The 11017-nt window shown below is 38.0% G+C and overlaps 1 long non-coding RNA gene across 1 annotated transcript; it reads right to left on the bottom strand.

Moving 5' to 3' along the window:
• Window positions 1-1216: 1216 nt before the first annotated feature.
• LOC118762030 lies at window positions 1217-8151 on the bottom strand. Its single transcript, XR_004997816.1, has 4 exons — window positions 8139-8151; window positions 8023-8028; window positions 4387-4528; window positions 1217-1353 (listed from the first exon to the last, which is right to left on the bottom strand). It is a non-coding gene; the product is annotated as an uncharacterized LOC118762030 (long non-coding RNA).
• Window positions 8152-11017: the final 2866 nt, after the last annotated feature.

Below are 11017 nucleotides of genomic sequence, written 5' to 3'. Positions count from 1 at the left end.
CACATGTACAGCTGAAGACCTTTAAAACTTTCTTTACTTCTTTTTTCATCATAGTAAACGTCTTACCCCCCCCCCAGCTTCCTATACTAACCAACAGGTCAGGTCAGGTATGAGGGCATGCACCATTACACTGTGTTATTGCATCCACCATTTATCAGTATTTGCTCAGGTGATCTTTGCCAACCCTCCAAACAATGTCCCAGTCAGTCCCCATTTCTGTGAGACAATTCTTCATTCACTGTGACCATGTCATGTAGCATATGGCCATCCAAAAAGAGCCCATCAACCAGCAGAGTCCTCAGAGAAGAGAACACAGTATGCAGAATCCAGCCCAGAAAATCAAGCAACATGACTAAGCCATGTCATATTAAGTGAAAAATATATAAATGTTAAATAGGTTAATTCATTTCGTTGCTGACTGTTTAACAAAAATTAGGATAGGATTTCAATATGTGCATGTAGCCGTGTGAGTGTGGAACATGAGAGTGGAACATGAGTACTAATAATTTTTTTTTTATGATTGCATATATTTCTAAATACATATATTTATAATATGTAATTTATAGTTCTTGTGCGAGTGTGTGTATGTAGCAGGGTGAATGTAAGTGGATGCATGTATGTGTGTATAAATATGTACATGGGTGTATGTGTATCTATAAAGGCAGGGTAGTTAGTTGATGAGCATGGAACAGACAGACACATACACATCATCATCATCATCATCGTTTAACGTCCGCTTTCCATGCTAGCATGGGTTGGACGGTGCAACTGGGGTCTGTGAAGCCAGAAGGCTGCACCAGGCCCAGTCTGATCTGGCAATGTTTCTACAGCTGGATGCCTTTCCTAACGCCAACCACTCCGAGAGTGTAGTGGGTGCTTTTTATGTGCCACCAGCACAGGTGCCAGTCGAGGCTGGCAAACGGCCATGATCAGATGGTGCTTTTTACGTGCCACCGGCACGGAAGCCAGTCGAGGCGGCACTGGCAACATCATTTAATGTTCATTTTACATGCTCACATGGTTGCACAGTTTGACAGGAGTTAGTCAGCTGGAAAGAGCTGCACTAGGCTCCAATTGTCTGTTTTGGCATGGTTTCTATGGCCGGATGCCCTTCCTAACATCGACAAGTTTCCATAGTGTAGTGGGTGCTTAGTACATGGCATGAGAGCAGGGCAAAGAAAGATATTAAAAACATATATATATATGTGCTACATACTGTTAGAGCTGTTTTGCTGACTGATAGGAACCCTCATCCACATTCCTTTGTCAACCTCTTTGATGAGGCCCCTCTTCTGCATTTCATTTAACATCACCACAGCTGTAAACATGTCTGTTTGCTTCACCTTTGAATTCCTGTACAAACATAAATATAAAGATATATTTTATTAATTTTCATTACTAGTTTGATCTTTCTTTTTTAATGAAGCTAATTCCCCGTCACTTAGCAGTTTGGCAAAAGAGACCAATAGAATAAGTACTGGGCTTACAAAGAATAAGTCCCGGGGTCGATTTGCTCGACTAAAGGCGGTGCTCCAGCATGGCCACAGTCAAATGACTGAAACAAGTAAAAGAGTAAAAGAGTAAAGAGTAATAATGTATTGGATTGTCCGGATAGTTTGTGCCGATTTATAGTAGCTTACTTTTCAACTTACCCTCCCAGGCACCTCAATTCTGGGAAGAGGGTATTTTCAAGTTAAGGGAAAGATGGAGATGCATTGTGCAACAAAATGGTTCATATTTGGTTGATTAAAAATGTAATGGCAAGTATTTATTGACTTTTTTCTTTCCTTTAAAAATCAGCACAAACTTTCCGGACAACCCAATTATTGTTTCAAATGTTATGCATACAATAATTAGCTCCATGTCCCTCTCCTTCTGAGGCCAAAGTAATTTGCATATCAGTATAAACGAGGTGATACTGAAACTGTTAATGACATGATCTTTCAAATACCATATATATCTTGAAAATGGTGTAAAATTCACTTCAGTCATTTTCAGTCCCCTTTTAAATGCGGCTTCAGCATGATATTGCTGGCTAATCTACAATGGCTGTAAGCTTACCTGTCCACAAAAGTGAATTACAGGCTAGGTGTGCTCCTGTATTTGTGTGATTAGTTCTTGCTGTTGGCAACTCAAACAAAAAGAACTAAAGCAGACACTACAAGACATTTCATTTGATCATCATCATCATCATTGTTTAACGTCTGCTTTCCATGCTAGCATGGGTTGGACGATTTTGACTGAGGGCTGGCAAACCAGATGGCTGCACCAGGCTCCAATCTTGATCTGGCAGAGTTTCTACAGCTGGATGCCCTGCTGTAACCATTTTGCTTATTCACCATCCTGGAATGGAAGTCTAGCTATCAGTTAAGAAAGGATCAAAGACAAAGTTAACCTTGGTGAGGTTTGAACTCAGAATGCTAAGACTCTGAAGAAATATGAGGAATTCTATGCAAGCTAATGTGCTTTTAACTCTGCCAGTTTACCACAAGAAAATATCCATCCATCTATATTTGCTGCCCACTATTCCTGGGAGGGTTGTGGAGTGGGCGTAGAATCCTCAGGCAATTCCTCCATAAGGTACTATCAGAAGCAACCATTATTAAATACACAGGTGGGTTACCAAGTATAAACAAACTGTAACTATAGATTTTACCCAACCATCTCATTCTTGGTCTACCCACCTTGGATTTCTGACAGTTGGCTCAGCTTGAATAATCTATTTTGTGACTCTTTCCTGCAAGATTCTAATCACTTGTCCATAATACCGAAGATGTAACTTCACAATACAGAGGAGTAACAGATCAACAGGAGGACATTCTCTGATCTCCAAGCTCCACACCCTGTTGGATAACATTATTCCAGAGATCCTTCAGATTTTGGTTGCTTGCATTCATGATCATACTCTTTCAGGCATTACTTATCATTTATGACCATAGGTGGGGACAAGATACTAAACCAAATGAGAGATAGCAAGTTTGGTTTTTATTACCAACCTCTCCTTTTCTGAGGATCATATGACTGTACCAGCACCTGTAATTCTTGCATCGAATTCAGCCTGGACAGACTCACTGATCTCTGAGATTCACACCCTTTTATATAATGTTACTGTAAATCCTCGAGTATTATCCACATTTTTTCCCCAAAATTTAAAGGTCAAAATCTCCAGTGCGTACTATATACGAGGCTAAAAATGAAAAATATTTTCTAAGCAATGTCTGAGTCTCTATTTGCTGTCTGGCAATGTTTCTTCAGACGAATTTTGTGATATCGGGTGCGAAAATGCCTTAAGCTAAGCCTGAAATCAATGAAGTCATAAAAAAAATCATCCATAATTTGCAGTAAGCAACATTTATTAAACGTTATTACTGTAATTTCTTTATTTTCTGCAAACAAAGTGCACAAAAAAGCTACACATTTGCATTATGTTATATATACAATAATAATAAAGGACATTACCATATACATTTTTACAAACCAAGGACATTATATAGACCTCCTTGACTCAAGTTAGAGAAGGAGTGCGTATTATAGACAAGGTTTAGGTTTTTCAGAGGTACAGCCCCCTAAAATCCCCTGTGTATTATATTCAAGGGCGGACTATACTCGAGGATTTATGGTACTTGCATTCCTGATATTACACTTTTGATTATTAACCAAGATTGAAATACATAGACACATAGTGTGCATTTTAACTCATTACTCCTTCACTTGTTTCAGTCATTTGACTGTGGCCATGCTGGAGCACCGCCTTTAGTCGAGCATATTGACCCCAGGACTTATTCTTTGTAAGCCTAGTACTTATTCTATCGTCTCTCTTGCCGAACCGCTTAGTTACAGGGATGTAAACACATCAGCATCGGTTGTCAAGCAATGTTGGGGGTACAAATACAGACACACAAACATATACATATATATATATATATCTACATATATATGACGGGCTTCTTCCAGTTTCCATCTACCAAATCCACTCACAAGGCTTTGGTTGGCCTGAGGCTATAGTAGAAGACACTTGCCCAAGGTGCCATGCAGTGGGACTGAACAGAGGTGTGATTTAGTAGATTTAGCAACCCATTGATCTCCATGTGTCTAACACACGTGGACATGCCTACAAAGTCAGAAAACAACACAGCTCCCATGACTGTCGGAAACATTTTTTCACGCTCAGAGTTGCTGAAGCATGGAATAAACTGCCTGTGTCAGTTGTTGACTGCCATGACACTGCATCCTTTAAGGCCCTCATGCTTTCCGAAATCCGCCGAAACTACACCTGATTATATATACACTTTAGATGAGTTGTAGTGCACCTGAGCACTGTACACAATTATTATTATTATTATTATTATTATTATTATTAGCATCAAAAATAAAATTTTAACTCACACTAATAAATCTTGGATAGATGCACTGTTCGGGTATGTGTCTTCAAGGTACTGAATCATCTTCATCTTTTTGGCCAACCAAATCAAGGAAGATTTCAAACGGGCTTTTCTGGCAGCTCGAGTAAAATCAACAACTTTTTGTTCTGAAAAGAAAATTTCAATATTTAGAAAACATCACATATACACACGCACACACAAACATACATATACATAGTTTTTTTTTATTCTTTTATCCTTTTACTTGTTTCAGTCATTTGACTGTGGCCATGCCTTAGTCAAACATGTTGGCCCCAGAACTTTTTTTTTTTAAAAGCTTAGTACTTATTCTGTTAGTCTCTTTTGCAAAACCACTAAATTACGGGGACATAAATACACCAACACTGGTTATGGAGTGGGGACAAACACAGAAACAAAGACACACACATTTATATTTGATGGGCTTCTTTCAGTTTCTGCCTACCAAATCCAGTCACAAAGCTTTGGTCAACCTGAGACACTTACCCAAGGTACCACACAGTGGGACTGAACCTGGAACCATGTGGGTGGGAAGCAAGCTTCTTACCACACAGCCATGCCTACATTAATATTTTACTTAGGCTTAGTAATACTAATACCCTGGTGTTAAACTAAACCCAATATATGTTTTCAGGATAAAGCATTAGTTGAGACTGAACCCGGAACCATGTGGTCTGTAAGCGAGCTACTTACCACACAGCTACTCCTATGCCTATACACACACACACATATATATATGTATGAATAATATTTTATGTTTACCTTCATTTTTGGGGGTGGGTGGCTTTATGGTGATTTTATTATATTAGAAATGAAATAATATTGAGGGGAAAAAATTCAAATTTAAAACTTAAAACAAAAACTAAATTATTAAAATAGGGAGATATTACAACAAAAAAAACATCAAATACATTTGTGAATACTGACTGTGACAAGTGAACTCATGGGTAAAACTTTTTAATCGAAGGGAAAAAAATTCAACAGAAGTAACATATTTTAAAATTCCTTCATTAATATAATAAAAAGTATTTGTACAATCTGTTTAATAATGTTAATGCATTGGGTTTTTTTAGAAATTTAAAAATTTTTTTCAGATTTCTTTTTTTAAAATTTCTTTTTATGATGAAATATTCGTATTTTATTTTTTTAATAAAATAGAAGTATTTCAAATAATTATTTTAAACAAGTGAAAGCCCAAATGTCAAAACGTCTGGGTAGTTTTCTCATTTAAAACACCTTTTCCATATGGCAACAGTTAATGAAGTTATTTAGCCCCAGGCCAGGCCAAACGTGACCAAGTAGATCAATGACCAAATTCGTTCTAAGCACGAACATCTGATCATTTCTTCTTTCTCTTCTGCATACTGTACCTGGGACCACATTATCAAATGTGTCCCTTTTTCTCTATAGGGACAAAACCAATGAGAAAAACCAGGTGTATCTCAAAATTTTCAAACAAAGAAATCACTCATAATTCTCTAACATACATATACACACCCTTAAACACAGAAATACACACATGTACAATACGAAAACACACATTCACACGTACATACATACACACATCGCCACCACAACCGCAACTATTAACGTCATAATGTCTATGCTGCCAAGTGGCAAATGAGAAAATCGAAAGATGGTGTGACTGTTCAATATTATAAAAACAAACAGAATATTAATGAGACATCAAGGCGGCGAGCTGGCAGAAATGTTAGCATGCCAGGTGAAATGCTTAGTGGTATTTCGTCTGCAGCTACGTTCTGAGTTCAAATTCCACCGAGGTCGACTTTGCCTTTCATCCTTTCAGGGTCGATTAAATAAGTACCAGCTACACACTGGGTTCAATGTAATAGACTTAATCCTTTTGTCTGTCCTTGTTTGTCCCCTCTATGCTCTATGCTCCTTGTGGGCAATAAAGAAATAAGAATATTAATGAGATATTGGTCAACTTGAAACTAACAGAATAGATGTACCCAAGATGCCACACAACGGGATCAAACCTGGATAGACAAGTTTTAGAAGTAAACTATTTAACCATATGATTACACCAATGTGTGAGTTTGAGTGTGTATTTGTCGTTTTTATTTTTACTTTAATTTCAGCCTTCCATAATTTTTTTTATCGAATTATTACTAATCTGTGGTAGCTTTAGCATTATGTTGATACCATACAATTAAGGAGATGACATCACTTAAATCTTGAACTGAAATTACACACAGTAATGCATAATAGAAAATCTAGTGGATTCTACAATTAGATGTGACTCATGTCACGTAAGTCAGCAAGGTGTATCACCCACCGACAGATGCATATCATCACATGACGAAACAGTTATTGGAAAAGTATCTCAAAAATAGACAGATATTCTAAGCTGTGACCCAACGTTTTGTCTGATGTCACTTTGTCCACGTCTTTTGGACTGATGTCTTTTTGTCCGATGATTTTTTTGCCCAATGGTTTTTTTTGTTCAATTTTTAAAAAATTCTTTAGAATACAAGGTGAACATCAAAATCAAATAATCATTAAGAATTTTATAAGATTTTGACAAAATCATAGATCAAAAAGGACCTCAGACCAAAAGATGTGGATGGAAAGACATTTGACGAAGTGACATCAGACAAAAAGACATAGCACCATTCTAAGTATACTATGCGTATATGTGTGAGTTAATTGTGTATTTGAGTATGATTGTGGATGGACAGGCCATGCAATCGGCATGGAAAAATCCAGGGTGTCACAACAGTTATTTTACAGAGAGCTAGAGAGGAGCAGTTGTGCCTGAGGTCATCTGAAGAAGAGGTATAAAGATAACCTCAAGTCCAACCTGAAGAGGGTCAAGTTCCAGTCTTGCCATCTTGAGCATACTGCAGCTGACTGGACCAAAGCAGCAAACAACTTCCAAACCAATTGGTGTAAGCAGTGCCTCAGGCAAAACATGAGAGACACAGAAAGGCATCAGCTCTTATCCCAGCAAGCAGTGTTCCTTGCCTGACCTTCAACTATATCTGTGCATCAGACTTTGGCCTGGGAAGTCACATGAGTGTCTATAGGTGTTGACCATGCAATCCAGTCATCTTTCTCAGACTTGAGAGACTAGCAAAAACAATATATGTATGCGTGCGTGTGTGTGTATCTATATGCAGTGAAGTCTATGTCTGGTCATAGAGTGACCACTGGTTTTGCATCCATAAAGGGCTTAGCCCTGTGAACAACTCATTAGACTTAAATGGCAGAGTTTGTAGTACTAGGAGTCGTCCACAGGGCTAAGCCCCCGGTGGATGCAAAACCATTGGTCACTCTATGACCGGACATTGGCTTATATATGTCTGGCAAACAACTTGCACATGCAAGTGCTACCAGTCAAAAACTCCGCATACCCGAAGCCAGCAAGTGTATGGGGAGAGAATGCCGTTTTGGGGACTACCTCTCAATGGCATCAATGCACACCGGTCCCCCTCACTGATATGAGGCCCCGCTTGTTAGATCAACTGGTGATCAAATACTTTACTGCTCTATACTTTAGAGTGTGCTTCTTTTTTGGATATATGATACACTGACGGTATATATCATCATCGTTATTGAACGTCTGCTTTCCATGTTGGCATGGGTTGGATGGTTTGACTGAGGACTGGCAAGACAGGAGGCTGCAGCAGGCTCCAGTCTGATCTGGCAAAGTTTCTACAGCTGGATATCCTTCCTAATGCCAACCATTCCAAGAGTGTAGCGGGTACTTTTTACGTTCCACCAACACAGGAGCCAGTCAGCTGGCACTGGCGTCAGCCATGCTCAAATGGTGCTTTTTACATGCCACCGGCAGTGGAACCAGTGAAATATATTTCTTTATTGCCCACAGGGGGCTAAACATAGAGGGAACAAACAAGGACAGACAAAGGGATTAAGTCAATTACATTGACCCAAGTTCATAACTGATACTAATTTAATTGACTCCTGAAAGGATGAAAGGCAAAGTCTACCTTGGCAGAATTTGAACACAGAAAGTAATGACAGGCAAAATACCACTAAGCATTTTGCCCAGTGTCCAACAATTCTGCCAGCTCATCGCTCTTTTATATATATTTATATTACTCAAAGAAATTCCAACTTTGTTTAATTTTCACGTTTTATTTACAATCTTAATACAAGATAATACAATATAATATAATGAAATGATAGAATATTAAATGTTCATTCTGACTGAACTTGTACTTTCATGCATTAAACTATGCTATCTTCAGGTTCATGTAGTAGTGGTGACAGTTATGTCCTGAAGATAGTTATGAACCTGAAGATTGCATAGTTTAATGCATAAAAGTTCTAGTTCAATCAAAATGGACAATTAATATTCTATCATTTTATTATATTATATTATTATAAGATGGTAAATAAAATGTGAAAATTAGACAAGGTTGAGATTTCTTTGAGTAATATATGTTTCTATATGCAATCATACACACCAGTGTGTGTGTGTGTATATATATATATATATATATATATATATATGTATTTCTTTTATTCTTTTACTTGTCTCAGTCATTTGACTGCAGCCATGCTGGAGCATCACCTTAGAGGGTTTTAGTCAAAAAAACAACCCCAGAACTTATTCTTTGTGAACCTAGTACTTATCCTATCGGTCTCTTTTGCAGAACCACTAAACACACCAGCATCAGTTGTCAAGTGATGGCAGGAGAACAAACACAAATACACACATACATAAATATATACATAAATATATATAAATATATACACACACATATATATGCAACAGGCTTCTTTCAGTATCAGTCTACTAAATCCACTTACAAGGCTTTGGTTGGCCTGAGGCTACAGAAGAAGAAACTTACCCAAGGTGCCACGCAGTGGGGCTGAACCCAGAGGCATGTATTTGAGAAGCAAGCTTCCTACACACACAGCCACACCTGTGCCTTACATATATATTCATATAGGTGCAGGTGTGGCTGTGTGGTTAAGAAGCTTGCTTCTACACCACTGTCTTAGGTTCAGTTCCATTGCAAGTATATATATATATATAATATATATATGTATGTATGTATGTATGTAGGATCACCGTTTTCAATTCCCAGACCGGGCGTTGTGAGTGTTTATTGAGCGAAAACACCTAAAGCTCCACGAGGCTCCGGCAGGGGATGTTGGTGATCCCTGCTGTACTCTTTCACCACAACTTTCTCTCACTCTTACTTCCTGTTTCTGTTGTACCTGTATTTCAAAGGGTCGGCCTTGTCACTCTCTGTGTCACGCTGAATAACCCCGAGAACTACGTTAAGGGTGCACGTGTCTGTGGAGTGCTCAACCACTTACACATTAATTTCACGAGCAGGCTGTTCCGTTGATTGGATCAACCGGAACCCTCGTTGTTGTAACCGACGGTGTGCTTCCATTCCATGTATGTAAGCAGGCATGTAGACTGGTATTTAGGTATACATGTGCAGAGACAGACAGAAACACTGATAAAGAGATTCACAGACTGATTGATTCAGCGAAATGTACACCAGAAATTAATCGATAACCCAACCGCAATTTAACCACGGTAAGAAGAAATAGAAAAACTTGGAAATATTTCTTCTTTAACCAATGTTGCTTACTTTAATAGACTATCATTATTCTTTGCTTAAAACCACTCAATATTCATGGCAAATATTATTAGGTGACCAAATCAAGAATTGAAACAACCAAAATTAAAACAAAAAAAAAACAAAAAAAAACAAACAGGTCGAAAAGGAAAATATTTCCTCCCAGCTTTCGAACACTAAGTCATATTGATTTCAGCTTCATTAAATGGACCGTGATCTCGTTATGCAAGATGATTGGCAAAAATCAATTTCAAAAACAAACAAGAAATCTTGTATGGCTATCACTACTTGATAAGATGAGTGTATATGTGTATGTGTGTGTGAGAGAGAGAGAAAGAGAGATAGAGACTGAGAGACACATGCAGATACACACACATGCAAACACACACACACACACACACACACAGAAAGAGTGAGCTCTGATCATTTCACCCAGAGATCGATAATCTATCACCATTTTATTAATGCTCTGGTCTGTCCATAGTGATATTAAATAAAAAGGAAAAAAAAAGAACCCACTTCCTTTCTACACACACACACACACACACACACATACACACACACACACATGAGCCATCATAATGATAAAAAAAAAATAAAAACAGCCCTATAAAATGTATGATCGCTTAATTTAAAACAATGATGATAATGTTGATGATGCTTCCGGTACTGCTAATAACGACCATGATGATGATGATGATGATGACGATGAGATGACGACAATGATGGTAATAATAGCAATGATGACGAAGACGATGATTACGACAGTGATGATGAGACAATGCTGACAATGACAATGGTGATAACGATGATGACGACAACGATGATGATGATGATGATGATGACGAATTATGACGTCAGTAATTATCATCATCATAATGATAATAATATGACTTTGATGGTCACAAATTTTAAAAGAAAGCAGCATAATTGATTTAAAATTACCCCCACCCCCACCTCCCACTACATAACTCCACTACCCCCACCCCAGACCTTGGTCATTACTTTATTTTATCAAGGCCTGGAGGT

The sequence above is a fragment of the Octopus sinensis genome, unplaced genomic scaffold (assembly GCF_006345805.1).
Source record: "Octopus sinensis unplaced genomic scaffold, ASM634580v1 Contig19544, whole genome shotgun sequence".
NCBI classification, from domain to species: domain Eukaryota; kingdom Metazoa; phylum Mollusca; class Cephalopoda; order Octopoda; family Octopodidae; genus Octopus; species Octopus sinensis.
The sequence above is the reverse complement of the archived record's forward strand: the minus strand, read 5'-3'. Positions and strand labels throughout refer to the sequence as shown.